General features: G+C 34.7%; 1 long non-coding RNA gene across 1 annotated transcript; it reads right to left on the bottom strand.

The window, feature by feature from the left end:
- Window positions 1-3,218: 3,218 nt before the first annotated feature.
- LOC127856394 (uncharacterized) lies at window positions 3,219-13,829 on the bottom strand. Its single transcript, XR_008038014.1, has 7 exons — window positions 13,723-13,829; window positions 13,054-13,111; window positions 10,249-10,378; window positions 6,082-7,569; window positions 5,543-5,610; window positions 4,076-4,202; window positions 3,219-3,541 (listed from the first exon to the last, which is right to left on the bottom strand). It is a non-coding gene; the product is annotated as an uncharacterized LOC127856394 (long non-coding RNA).
- Window positions 13,830-14,900: the final 1,071 nt, after the last annotated feature.

Here is a 14,900-nt window from a genome sequence, read left to right as displayed (position 1 = left end):
TATCTTCCAAAAAAGCGAAAAAAAAAAATCGGGGGGGGGGGGGGGGGCGATGAGGGGGGGGGGGATTTTGGGTGCGATGGTTGGACGGTATTTCAAACATAACCGTTTTAAAAAAAAAATTGGGGGGGGGGTATAGTGTGAGGGTGTGGTGGTAATTTGTGAGATGATCTTAAAAAAAAAAAAAAAAAAAAAATAGGGGGGGGGGATGGGGTGGGGGTATAGTGTGAGGGTGTGGTGGTCATTTGTGAGATGATCTTAAAAAAAATTAATAATAAATAAAAAAAAATTAGGGGGGGGGGGGGGGAGGGGGGAGGGCACGGGGGATGGTTTGGGTGGAGTCTATTGTGGTATGTCAGGTAAGAGTAGTTTCATCAAAGTATCAATCAAATCTAATCATAAATAAAGAAGTTATGGCAATTTTAGCAAAATTTAATAATTTGACCTTGAGAGTCAAGGTCATTCAAAGGTCAAAGTAAAATTCAAGTTGCCAGGTACAGTAACCTCATGATAGCATGTAAGTATTTGAAGTTTCAAAGCAATAGCCTTGATACTTAAGAAGTAAAGTGGATCGAAACACAAAATTTAACCATATATTAAAAGTTACTAAGTCAAAAAAGGGCCATAATTCCGTAACAATGACAACCAGAGTTATGCAACTTGTCCTTTTACTGTACCCTTATGATAGTTTGTGAGTGTTCCAAGTATGAAAGCAATATCTTATGATACTTTAGGGGTAAAGTGGACCAAAACATAAATCTTAACCAAATTTTCAATTTTCTAAGTATAAAGGGCCCATAATTCCGTCCAAATGCCAGTCAGAGTTACATAACTTTGCCTGCACGGTCCCCTTATGATAGTTCATAAATCTTGCAAGTATGAAAGCAATAGCTTTGATACTGTAGGAATAAAGTGGACCTAAACACAAAACTTAATCAAATTTTCAATTTTCTAAGTATAAAAAGGGCACATAATTCTGTCAAAATGCCAGTCAGAGTTACATTACTTTGCCTGCACAGTCCCCTTATGATAGTTAGTAAGTGTTGCAAGTATGAAAGCAATAGCTTTGATGCTTAAGGAATAAAATGGACCTAAACACAAAACTTAACCAAAATTGTCAATTTTCTAAGTATAAAAAGGGCACATAATTCTGTCAAAATGCATGCCAGAGTTATCTAACTTTGCCTGCCCAGTCCCCTCATGATAGTAAGTAAGTGTACCAAGTTTGAATGCAATAGCATTGATACTTACTGAGAAAAGTGGAACTAAACGCAAAACTTAACCAAAATTTTCAATTTTTTAAGTATAAAAAGGGCACATAATTCTGTCAAAATGCACGCCAGAGTTATCTAACTTTGCTTGCCCAGTCCCCTCATGATAGTAAGTAAGTGTACCAAGTTTGAATGCAATAGCATTGATACTTTCTGAGAAAAGTGGACCTAAACGCAAAACTTAACCGGACGCCGACGCCAACGCCGACGCCAAGGTGATGACAATAGCTCATAATTTAAAAAAAAAAAATAGATGAGCTAAAAATGTTAAACTTTATCGTTAGCAATATGTCAATACTGTTCACGTTTAATATAAGCACATTTATAAGTGTCTATTTAAAAAAAAAGTGCAAAGCAGACATCTTAGTTTTTATTTTTAGCTCGGTATTTTCGGAGAAAACCCGGGGTATTGTCATAGCCAATTTGTTGTGTTGTCCGCCGTCCGCGTCGTGCTTAAACCTTAACATTGGCTCTAAAATCAAAGTGCTTCCAACTACAACTTTCAAAATTCATATGTTGATGCACATTGATGAGTTCTACAAACCGCACCCATTTTGGAGTCACTAGATCAATGGTCAAGTCAATGTGACCTCTCAAATAAATTCTGACAAGCTTTCATTTATTCAAAACTGCACCCGTAGCCGAGCATGGCACCCTTTATGCGGTGCTCTTGTTTAAGCAAATTGTATTTCTCTGTAGTATTACTTATAGAGACAATTGCATTTCTTGACTATTGTTAGCATATGGCAACACTCCCTTAATTTTTCATTGACTGATTTCAAATTACAAGGTACTATTTTTTCTTCAGATGATGTAAAACAAAATTAAACACATTTTAAGTAGGTGTTCTTAATAAAAAGCATTTCATATAACAATGTGTTTCTATTGCCTTAAGTATATTTTTCTCTTCAGAAGTTGTTACTGTGCATTATTTTAACAGTTTAATACATATTTTAGCATTGACACAAGAAATGTTTTTTAAACAATGGTTTGTACAAATTAATGTTAACAGTGAGTTTATCTTATAAAAATGGCAACAATACATTGATACATTACATTTAAAATACAATTGTTTTACAGTTGCACTATGTATAAATGGCAACATATACACTTGATACAGTGATCAAGAAATCTTGATTAAGTTACTCACTGATTAAAGAGGATACAATCTTGTCGTCTTTATATACAAATATAAAGCATAATAAACTATTATGTCCGAAAACAAATGTTAACACTTATGACCATTTTAGTATATGATATAACAACAGAACTTAACAATCTTTTGCCATTTTTCATAAAACTCTAAGACAAATTAAATATTTATTTTTTAATTCACAGTTTCATTTAAAGCTTTTCAATAAGAGTCATACTCTAATCATTTAACAAACAATATCCATTGAAATCAACAAAGTATTAGTAGTAAATACAGAATCGATTATTTTAGGTAGATTAAATAATTTTACCCAAAATTTATTTATATTCCCATGAAATACATAGTATGCTACTAAAAAAGATTCATGATCGAATACCGACCCGAATGAGCCAATTGACTAGTATTGTTTTCAGAAGGTTGATAGACAAAAATCTGAAGCGTAAACATTTTACACCTTTCTGAATAAATATTTTTTCTAGCTTATCTATATTTACGGGTAAAAAACAGAAAACTGAAACATGTCTTATAACAAATACTACAATATTTTTTCAATTTTGTCCAAGTTACCAGCATTATTTAAACAGCTTTGACAATCTTAAAAAATCTTTGGTAATATTTCCCATTTATTACCATTATCAGGATCGAAATCTGTAGTTAAAGTTTCCTGATACAGACAAATACATTAGATAGACATTTAATATGCGTGCTTTTAAAATACTTAACATGCATCATAATTTCCAAAATACATTAACTATTGTTATTATTGGAATTGAACTTGGTTGGTAACATACGTAAACTATTGTTTTTCGTTGAATACAACTTGGCTGGTCACATACAAAATGTGGCTGTTGATATGACTTTCTGGCTTTCCACTTGAATTTTTGTGATGTGTCATTCGGCCATTTTGATCTAAACAAGGTCATTCATGTCCACCCGTCATAAAAGTCAAAGGTCAAAGAGTCAACGTAAGTGCTGAACAAACCAGGAGGTATGTAGAGACTAGCACATCCAAAACAGTATTCATCTTTGAGCTTCTTAGGTTTGACTGGGATCAATATGGTAACAACTGCTGCAACAGGCTGTGTTTCTGATTGAATGGTTTGATTTTGTCAAACGGCATCTGAAAAAGAAACACTCGTTACTGAAAATGTCAGTTTTTCATTTAATTTTTTATACCGATGAAAAAGCAAGAAACAGCACAGCACTTGGTATTTCAGAATGTTATTTATATGATTTGAAGCTATACAGATCATGATGGTCCTGAAACTATTCATACAATAATAATTAATATTTAAATTGAAGTGTAACCTTTTATTACCAAACAATTTGGATAGGGATTTGATGGTGCAGATACATTTTGCCATTGGACTCAAATGTCTTTTGCCAAGTAGGAAAAATGGTTTGCCAACATACATCCACATTTGGCTTTTGTCTCAAAATTCAACTTATGTTAAGAAACAAAATACAGAAGTAGGCAAGTTTACAGTCTGGAATGTATGTTTTGTTTAGTCACACTAGAATCAATACTTTTTGAGTTAAGACTAGACATTAACATCCAACAGCAGGATGAACGTATGGGCAAACAAAGGTAAATCTACATGCACCCACACATCTCTGAACGTGCAATAAACATACACATGACTTGAACACTCACCTGAGGATCGCTCTGCATGATCACAGACTGAGGGTCCTTCACAATGGAGATGCCAGAATCTCAAGATGATGACTGCTGCTGTTGCAAATGCTTCAAGAACAAACTCTACGCTTTGCTATCCAGGTTTCTGCAATTAAGTATGTCATGTCTCAGTTAAGACAAAAATAATTAAGACTGTTTTAGCATTTCATAAAAAATTCAAGTAACAAAATGCGGGTTCAACCCTGGCAAGAAACTTGATACTCTCTCAAAAAGCCATTCACAAAAAATTAGATAGAGCTTTGAAACAGATGTGACAAATACCCACACATGAAGAGCGGATGAAAAGTACTTGAAATATGGAACACCATGCTGAATGTGTAAAATGCACCCGTGACCCCATGACCTAGGTTTTGACCGTGCATTGTCCATGTTCGAACATGACCATGAACATGAGATTATCTAGATCAAAGTTCTGACCGAGTTTGTTGAAGAGCGGATGATATGTACTTGCAATAGAGAGCGGACACCATACTGAATGTGTAAAACGCATTAAATGAACTCGTGGCCTAGTTTTTGGCCCGGCATGTATTATGTTCGATCATGGCCTAGAGATCATCTATATAAAACTTCTGACCAAGTTTGGAGATGATCGGAAGTAAACTTCTTCAATTAGAGAGCGGACACACTGCTCAATGTTTAAAACGCACTAAGTGATCCCATGACCTAGTGTTTGGCCCGGCATGGCCCATGTTCAAACTAGGCCTAGAGATCATCTAGATAAAACTTGTGATCAAGTTTCGTGAAGATTGCATGAAAACTACTTGAATTAGAGAACGGACAACATGCTGAATTTTTAAAACGCACTAAGTGACACCGTTACCTAGTTTTTGATCCGACATGACCCATATTCATTCTTGACCTAGACATAATCTGAATTCAACTTCTGACCAAGCTTTGATGAAGATTGGATGAAAACAACTTTAATTAGAGAGCGTACACTTAATACGGACCAACCGACAAACCGACAGACAAGTTCACTCCTATATACCCCTCTTAAATAAAAGCTACCAACATCACTGATCCCCCTTCGTAATTGAATGTTAGTTTAAGAATCATAATTACAGTTGATATGGAACCTGATTTTGTAAAGAGTAAAATAGACAGATATGTTGGTACCTGTTATTTGTTTGCTGTTGTTGTTGTTGTGGTTTTGAGTTTTAATATAACTCTAGATGTTAAATTTGACACTTTTGCATTTTATTTAAATTTCTGTATAAGAACCAGTTGTTTGTGGCTAAACCCTTAAACTTAGTTACGATAAACTGGTCAGTTAATTGAAGATCAGAAACCCCAGTTTGTATTGGGTTTTACCTATTGGGTATTTGTGATGAAAGCTTAATTGCTGCAAAAGTTTTAGGCTCTTAAGACTGGGTCTCCTGAATGCTTTGCCACAGTGGCCCCTTTTGCAATGGCAAGGGGACTTACCTTTTGAGATGCAGAGTTTGATAATGTGAACATCGCTCACTGGGCTTGAACTTGTGAGTATAAGGCCTCTGTGAACAGAAAAAAAGATCAAAGCGCATCCCAGAAATGTGTCCCTGTAAACAAAATAATTTAATTGCATTCTGAAATGGCATCAGTTATATAAGAAGTCAATCAATGTTGTTTGAGTGAAAACAATATTTAAGAAATAAAGTATGTTTGATGGATCTTGATACAAATGAGATATACACTAAACACTTGATACAAACATTTTATGTCCCTTTGAGACTTAAGGAAGGATGAAAGGAAGGACAGGGAGAATTATAGACAAGGACAAATTTGTATGCTCCCACTCCCACCAAGCCCTTTCAAGGCAATACAAATGGCAGCCATTATAAATAGTTTACAACTACATTAATGTTTTGTTTTAGTTAGCAGCCAGGATATAGTTTTATCAATATTAAACAAACACAAACTATTTTCTTTGACAATTGGAGTAAAACACTACACATTATACATGATAAATTACATTACCAACGTACCTTATTGACGAGGTAGTCTTGTCCCCTGGCCAAGAAAGTATGGAGCCCCGGATTCAGAGTGGCTGCATTCTGCGGGTAGTACTATTTGAACATTTGTCCCAAGGTCCTGGGCAAGGAGGTGTCCCTGGGCGTCTGGGCCCAGCTGACCAGAGAGCATGTTGTTCAGCTAGGTACCGATCTATGATTGCATAGGTTCATGTAGGAACAGGTTCTTAAAACAAAATGCAGGAATTTAATTAAATATTGAAAATAAATGAAGAAAATAATGTTTAAATGTGCTGAAGGCATTTAAATATTTTTTTACTAAAATTTAAGAGAATTCAACAATTCGATTAAAGCAGATATTTTAATTATGCAAGGAGAAACTTTTGGTTCAGGGTTTGAATTTTGGCCAAAAAATAGATAAAACTACGCCCTTACCTTCTATGACTAAAACTGATATCAGATCAACTTTTATTTATTATTTAAATACTAAGTTTGATCAATTTAAAAACGAATAATTCACAATTGATGTTAGAAGCTATTCCTCAATCAGCCTGAAATAGGACTGATGTTAATTGAACTATATGAGCCTCATTTATGAAAATAGGTCTTAATGTATGTGCAGTCTGCACAGGCTAATCTGAGATGACACTTTAATAGGGCTTTATGTATGTGCAGTCTGCACAGGCTTATCTGGGATGACACTTTAATAGGACTTAATGTATGTGCAGTCTGCACAGGCTAATCTGAGATGACACTTTAATAGGACTTAATGTATGTGCAGTCTGCACAGGCTAATCTGGGATGACACTTTAATAGGACTTAATGCATGTGCAGTCTGCACAAGCTAATCTGAGATGACACTTTAATAGGTCTTAATGTATGTGCAGTCTGCACAGGCTAATCTGGGATGACACTTTAATAGGACTTAATGTATGTGCAGTCTGCACAGGATATTCTGGGATGACACTTTAAGCACATGCATGAAGCCCCATATCCCAGAGAACCGCTCAGATACTACTTGTTGTTCTTATTGCTGCTGCTGCTGCTTTGACCGGGCCATAGACAGAGATGGAGCGAGTCCCATCGCCAAAGTTGCCACCTCAAACCCGGGAATTCTCAACAACAACTGTTGTTAAATGGTGTCAATCGCATACTGGCATAAGGTTCACATTATTCGAGAGCAACTTATCTAGGTCAGTCGCAATAAGGGACAAGTCATGCAACGCCTGCTCTATCTGTTGGATCAGATATTTTCTGTGTAAGCGACTCGTCTGGAACAATTTGTCGATTCTCAGCATTGAATTGTTGCTCAGCAATTGGATGATAGTCGAACTCGCCAAGGCTACGCTGTAAGAAGTGTTGAAGTAGCCAACATTGGAGAAGATGTTTGGCGGCTTGCTACTCTGACGCAAGTCGTTTTTGTGCTGAATTGAGCGAAGGGGTCAGGATTGTCATCAACTTTCACTTCAACAATGTTTTTATCTTGGCGGCTTATAGTGTTTGCTGAAAAGAAAATAGAAAGTAAACTAAAACCCGATTGGTTTAGACTTACAGACAAATGAATTTTCCCTGCAACAAAATACTTTACACACCTGCTTTTTAATGCCAAACGTTGCGTCTATAATTAATATTTGAAATATTGCATCTATAATTGATATGTAGAATATCGCAATTAATGTTTCAACAATAAGAACTCAGAATAGCGTTGTATCAATATGTTATGCCCAAAAAACTTAATATTGAAATTTTTGGGTTTTAAACCGCGAAAAATACAGAGTAAAGTACAGTTCATAGCAATGTGTAATACTTTTTTTAACAAGAGATGTGTTTGTCAGAAACACAATGCTCCTACTGCGCCGCTTTGATTATATATTTTTGTTTTTGATTATAACCCTTTACAGATATTACTTCCCTTGTAAAAATGATCTGTACCTGCCAAATGAAAAATTATCTCCCTTTTAAGCGTGTTACTGCCATTCCATTTGTTTGTTTTTACCTTTAATCTTGAAGGATGACTTTGGCCTTTCACCACTTAAATTTTGCAACTCTATGAGATACACATGCATGCCAAATATCAAATTGCGATTTTTAATATTGCAAAAGTTATGTCCTATGTTAAAGTTTTCAGACGGACGGACTGACTGGCATGATTTCAGTAATTTTAAGTGCGAGACTGTCCTCCTTAATAGTTTTGACTTAAAACAACTTTCATTGTGAAACTTTACAACTATAAATGTGAGAATTAACAACGTACAATGTATGACTATATCATTTTAAACTCGGCAACTTTAACTGTAAAACAATACAACTTTTAAAATGACACTGAACAACTTAAAATATGAGACTGTACAAATTTGAATGTGCACAACTTATTATGCGAGACTAAAAACTTTAAATGTTAGACAATACAACAAATCATATAAGACACAATACTGTAAGTATATGAGTACTTGATCACACACGTTTTGCCTATGGATTAGACAGAAATGCAAAAACAGATGAAAGTCTATGGTGAATTAAGTATATGATACTCTGTCTTGCTACCAGGGGCCACTATACTAGTAATTATAGCCTATTCTGGTTAAATCTCTTATATATATACATGATATTGAATCGATACTAGTTGATGTCTACATTTTATGCCATTGTTTTTGTAAGACAGACCTTAGATGTAATGTTTAGTCCCTGGCGTTAAAAGTGTGTGCATAAGGATATGAAAGCAGTATAGTGATTTTGTCTTTGCAAACATCCGGTTTCTAATTTAAATAAAAATCATAATCAGTTATACGTGAACACAAATACTTAACACTTTAGAATTTTTGATTTGTATTTTAAAGGGGCCTTTTCACAGATTTTGGCATTTTTTTAACTTATTCATTAAATTCTTTATATTGATAAATGTAAACATTGGATCGTAAAAGATCCAGTAAAAAATCAATAATAAAATTAAAAAAAGGAAAAGAACATTGCCCGGAGCAGGTTTCGAACCAGTGACCCCTGGAGTCCTGCCAGAGTCCTGAAGTAAAAACGCTTTAGCCTACTGAGCTATTCCGCAGAGTATACATACTTAACGTATTTTATACCTTATATAAGCAATCTTCGTAGTTTCACAAAATTTAACGACAAAAACAGAACTCTCCAAATTATTCAATCGTTTCGCGTTGCAACGCTTTATAATTTTTAGGTTTTAAAATCGTCAAAAGATGCATATAATGGCTATATTAGACCATGGTAAATGTTCAGTATTACTGTTTCCTCACAAATATCATAACTAAAACGAAAATTTGCGAATCTGAAACAACTTTTTTCAATTTTGTCAATTTACCAAAGCGTGAAAAGATCCCTTTAATTGTACTAAGTTTCAACTTATACAGCTTAATAAGGCAAGTAACTCATTGTTGCAACCTATCAAACACTTGTTTTGGCAAATATTGCTTTGTAAATTTTAACCAGTAAATATTTAAAAAAAATAGACTTTTTGAGGAATGGGGCTGAATTTAGGCCCAATCTTTGACAAAATTAATAACACAGTAAGGTCTCACCTGAAGCTGAGAAGCTGAGCTAATATGCTGGCCTCGCAGATATTGTAAAGGGCCGAGTTTGAGTTCTGATTAACTTCAGGTTGAGAGTCGAAGGGCGTACTGGACCATACAACAAAACTGGTGTCATGTTTTTAAGCCTTATTTAGTCTCAATTCAATGCGATGCACTTTGGCCTCGGAGTGCAAAGTGCTTGTAACAAAACCGGAAGTGTTTACTTTTAGCAACATGTTTTCAATAATTGGCGGATTTCGCGTCTGAGGCGCACCACAACTATCTACAGCAGATACACTTCTGAATAAATCATTTCGATTGTTCTTTGATTTGCTCTCATTCCTCGCTGAATATATAGCTGTCTTATAAAGAATGAAACAAATTATTCAACGTTTCATTCTCCGTGAGATTCTTTGTGATGTCCACAGCGAGAACTAACTGTTAGCGTTTACTGTTAGCGTTACCATAAGTACTGCTATAACATCTCGCTTCTGTAACACTCATCCTACTATGGCACTAGAGCTAAACAAAATCACTTGGACTTGCTTGGGGAAATCTCGACACGGACATTTCGGTTGTTCATAACAGCGCGTGAAAACTTGACGTGCTGAGGATTTATTGCAGAACAGACTTGTGTAACGATGCTGACCCTTTGTGGCCTGAGGTCCAGTGGGAGGAGCTAGGGATCAGGGGAGGGAAAGGATCGTTCTGTATTGGGGTTTCTGCAGGCCAGACTGGTGCTGTTGCTTGGCCAACTCAATATCAATGCTGGTGATCTCCTGAAAACAACAACACTAGAGTGGGGGCAATGAACTTGTAACACATTTTTATATTACAATGTATAATACACCACATATATGCCTCTTGATTGGATGTGAAGGTTTTGAGCAGCAAAACATAATTATCTGAATTTCTAATTTGGCATTTCATTGGTGCCTTGTCCTAAATAGCAATTAATGAAAATTAATGCAATTAAACCATTTTGTATTAAAACATTAAAAGTGTTGGCTAATGCTTTAATAACCTGTAAATTCATAAGTATTATTCTTACTTAACTTTCAGTGTAATTGTATAAGCCAAATTGCCGCTCATCATACTTGATTTTCACAAAAGAAGATACAGAGACCACCATAACCAAACTTTTACTGACAGTTCATTCTAAGTTGAATCGATTTAAGCAATAAAAAAGATATGTCATGTTAAAACCAAACATTAACTTTACTCAAATCAAGCTCTACTTCTTTTGCACTTTAAATTTTCCGGCCATTTTCTAGTGCAATGTAACTGTTTTCAGGTCAAACTTGTACTTAAGTCTCTAACTTTATCACAAGTCAGGAATTAAGTAGTGAGCACCTTTTCTTTCCCTTCCGATATATCCAAGAGATAAAGCCAGAACACCAGTCTAAAGTGTAAAACATGGCTTCGAGTAAAATATGATTTTTTTAGTGAGTACAGCCCTACATGAAGAAATTATTTAGTATAATGTAACCTATAAGACAACCTGAACTGTTTAAAACGCAAAAAATATGCACTTCCTTATCATTTTTCATCTATCCTAAATGTGCATGCAAAAATTTCAGATTGATCCTTCATGTAGAAATGTTTGAACAATGAAAATTATTATAATAATGCCTGATAAGACATATGGCTTCCATTGTCGGTGCTTAAATTTATAAAGGGCTTTCAAGAGGAAATAACATTAACTTATATAACATAATACAGTAAATATATTGTAAACTTCTTATAAGCTATATCGAAGAAGAAATATAATATTATTAAAACGTTTTTGGGCTTCTTTCAGTGCGAATTTGTGAGTTTAGAGGTGCTCAATACGAGTTTCTGTACTTTTTAATATCCCCCACCATAGGCGGAGGGATAATGTTTTGGCGTTGTCTGTCAGTCCTTCCGTCCGTCCGTCTTTCCGTCAGTCCGCCCGTCTGTCCAGAGCCATATCTTGGAAGTGCTTTGGCGGATTACATTCAAACTTGGTATGAGTATATATATATAGTATGCATATGGATAAGAGGATGATGCACCCCAAATGGCATTGTACACCATCAGTTAATAACAGAGTTATGGCCCTTTGAATCTTGAAAAATGCTTTTTGTGTGTCCGGAGCCATTTTTTTGAAGTGCTTTGGCGGATTTTATTGAAACATGAAATGAGTATATATATATATGGATAAAAGGATGATGCACGCCAAATGGCATTGTACACCATCATTTAATAACGAAGTTTTGGCCCTTTGTATCTTGAAAAAATGTTGTTTTGAGTGTCAAATATAATACTTTTGTTTCCAGAAGCATATTGGCGTGGGCTATCAATTCAACGAATTTGCTTGTTTAAATTATTTTCCCATACAAATTTTCCCATTCAATTATTTTTCTTTACACTTTTCAATACTCGTTAACTCCATGAAACAACATGCATTTATTACATGTAACTAACAAGAACGCATAATATCCCGTGAAAAAATTGTGGTTTTATGTAAATCATGATCCTTTGTGACTTGGCCTGTTTTGACATAAAAAAAACAACACTGTATACACAATGAAAACTTAACACCTCCTCGCAAACAGACTCTATATGGCATTAGATGGAATAGATTCCAATCAAATAGGCTTAATTAAATATCTCACAGCTTTATAAAAACTCAAGGCCTGCATGGGGATGACAGAAATTATTGCAGTGTTGTGTTTTTGAGGTGTCTGTACCGGTAAGTTGGAAAGCATCGAGCTGGAGAAGGGTTTGAGTTATTGATCATCAAGTTAAATAAGTTGTACTAAAAACAAAATTAGACGTCATTTTACCTTCTGTGAAATCATATCATATCATTCTCTTCCACTTCACTTATTTATACACTGCAAAAACATTATTATTCGCGGGACATTATTTTTTATTGATTTTAAGGGTTGAACGATTCACAAATTAAATACAAACACACTGGAAAATAACTGACACAAATTCCATATTTATTGTTTCCAAACTGAGAAAGTCACAATTAACTACCACGTCCATGGAAGTCTTTTTTTAACCACAAAATAACATGCGGACTAATTTATATGATTTTACAAAAAACAAACAATTTAAAAGGATATTTTACCTTATTTTACCTTATGTAAATTCATACTATTCTTTTCCACCTCATATTAATAAACAGGAAATACACAAGCAGGGCTTTTCCTTGAGTATTTATGGGTCTGTTAAACGGACCCATACCCAAAGCGTGTATGATATGCTGTTCCTTATCTCAATTATGTTTCAATTAGATCTAACAAAGTTTATAACTATTATAATAGGATTTTATTCCTATAATTTGAAGTATTATAAATACTTATATTAAATGTGTTTTTCCCAAATCAATGGACTTTTAGCACGAAACAAATTCAAAATCCCAAAATTGCATTTTTTCCCAAAGTGGCCAAGAAAAGGCCTGACAATGCGTCTCTTTTACCTTCTGCGTCATGCTTGTCCCCCACATCCTCAGCATCATTGTCCCGACTCAGCAGCAACTGGAGCAGCAGAATAGCTTGATGTATTTCTTGTATATTTAGGACTCACACACATTTATATAAATGTAATAAAAATCAATAAGACATGTTCAACATCATAAAATATGGCAAATTAATAAATCTCACATCAAGTGTTACCTTTCTGTAAACATTGCATAAAATATCAATATATACTCCTCCAAAGATTACTTAAACAATGTCATACTTTATTAAAAAAGTATTCATCCATATGCATTTCTTACATGGCATGGTGTTTATAGAAATGAAAGTCTAAAAATAGCCTCAGTTGCTATGTACATGTGCATATATGTAGAAATATTAAATTTTCAGTTGAAATGCTTTGTTTTTTCATGCAACGTTTACAAGATCTAAATTTTAGGACCATAATGACACAAAGGTTATGACAACATAACATAATATGCATTACATCTTATGTTCCAACAAAAACCCTCACATTGTGTAATCAGATAACAATATGTGCACATAAATTATTTGTATCTTTAACTACACACACAATGTTGTATTGTTACATCACACACTACTATGTTTGTATGCTAAACAACACATTGTCATTGAAATACTAATCACTAATAACAACAACTAATACATACATGTACACACTATTCCACTCTGAACACCAGGATGTTGTCACCCCACCACTGTCCCACAATGATGGATGATGTGGTGCTGCTGTAGCAGACTGACATTGGCCACCTCACTCCATCCTCCTGAGTAGCAAGAGTAGCCAGCTTACTCTGCCCCTCCCAGCCCACCTGTAGTACAGTGATGGACAGTCGTCCACAGACCAGCACCTGGCCTGCAGGGGTCACATGTAGACCTTCTGGCCACCCTAGTGCTGGGTCTGAGTATGTAGCCAGGAGTGTGCCATCCCTGGCCAGGGTAAGAAGCTTGTTCTGGTCCCAGCTGGTGATGTACAGCCTATCCCCTGTGGGACTCACAGCACACTTGTTTACTGCAAAACAGAGTAACATCAAGATATTGAATTACTGTAAATGTTAAATAATCTTATTAAACATACTGCAGTGATATTGTATTACGCATATGTTGCTATAAAGAGGCCTTTACACATCTAAAATATATGCATACATTTCAATGATTTAATAGTTAAGTGTGACAATAAACTTCAGTAGCAGAGCTATTGTGTAAACGTTTGACATGTTGAAATGCGACTGGTGAGTTAGATATGAATTGAAGCAAAACAATTATACAGATGGAAACAATTACGCATACTGAAACAAATGCATATTTCTATCAACAGGTAAACATATTGTACATGTACAATCATTTAAAAACCACAAAATTAAGACCAGGTCAGAAAGTGTCTCTTTCCCGGGAACTCAGTTTCTATTTATAGACATGCCATGTAGTGACAGTCAAAATACTTCATTACTCATATTTATAAATCAATATTTCTGAATCTTGTTTTGGCTACAATGTACTGTAGCATTCAAAGGGCACATAATGAATTATAGAACAAATATAAATATTTTATAATACATCAGCAGGTTTTCTGCTATTACATCTGAATTTTATTTTATTATCATCTCACAAAGTATATAACTGTAATTTATATGATTTTTGTTTTCAAAATAACAAAATAAAGGCCTAATGGGTCAATATCTGTTGATTAAAAAAATAAATCCCAATTCGGTTCATTTAGTCAATAACAATTCCCAAATTTGTCATTGTATGGATTTAAAATAAAACAATTTGACTAGACATAATAGGAATGTTATCAGGATGAATTCACCATGATTCTTACCTGTAT

Source organism: Dreissena polymorpha, chromosome 13, assembly GCF_020536995.1.
Source record: "Dreissena polymorpha isolate Duluth1 chromosome 13, UMN_Dpol_1.0, whole genome shotgun sequence".
Lineage (NCBI taxonomy): Eukaryota > Metazoa > Mollusca > Bivalvia > Myida > Dreissenidae > Dreissena > Dreissena polymorpha.
Note: the sequence above shows the minus strand (reverse complement) of the source record. Positions and strands in the feature narration are given on the sequence as shown.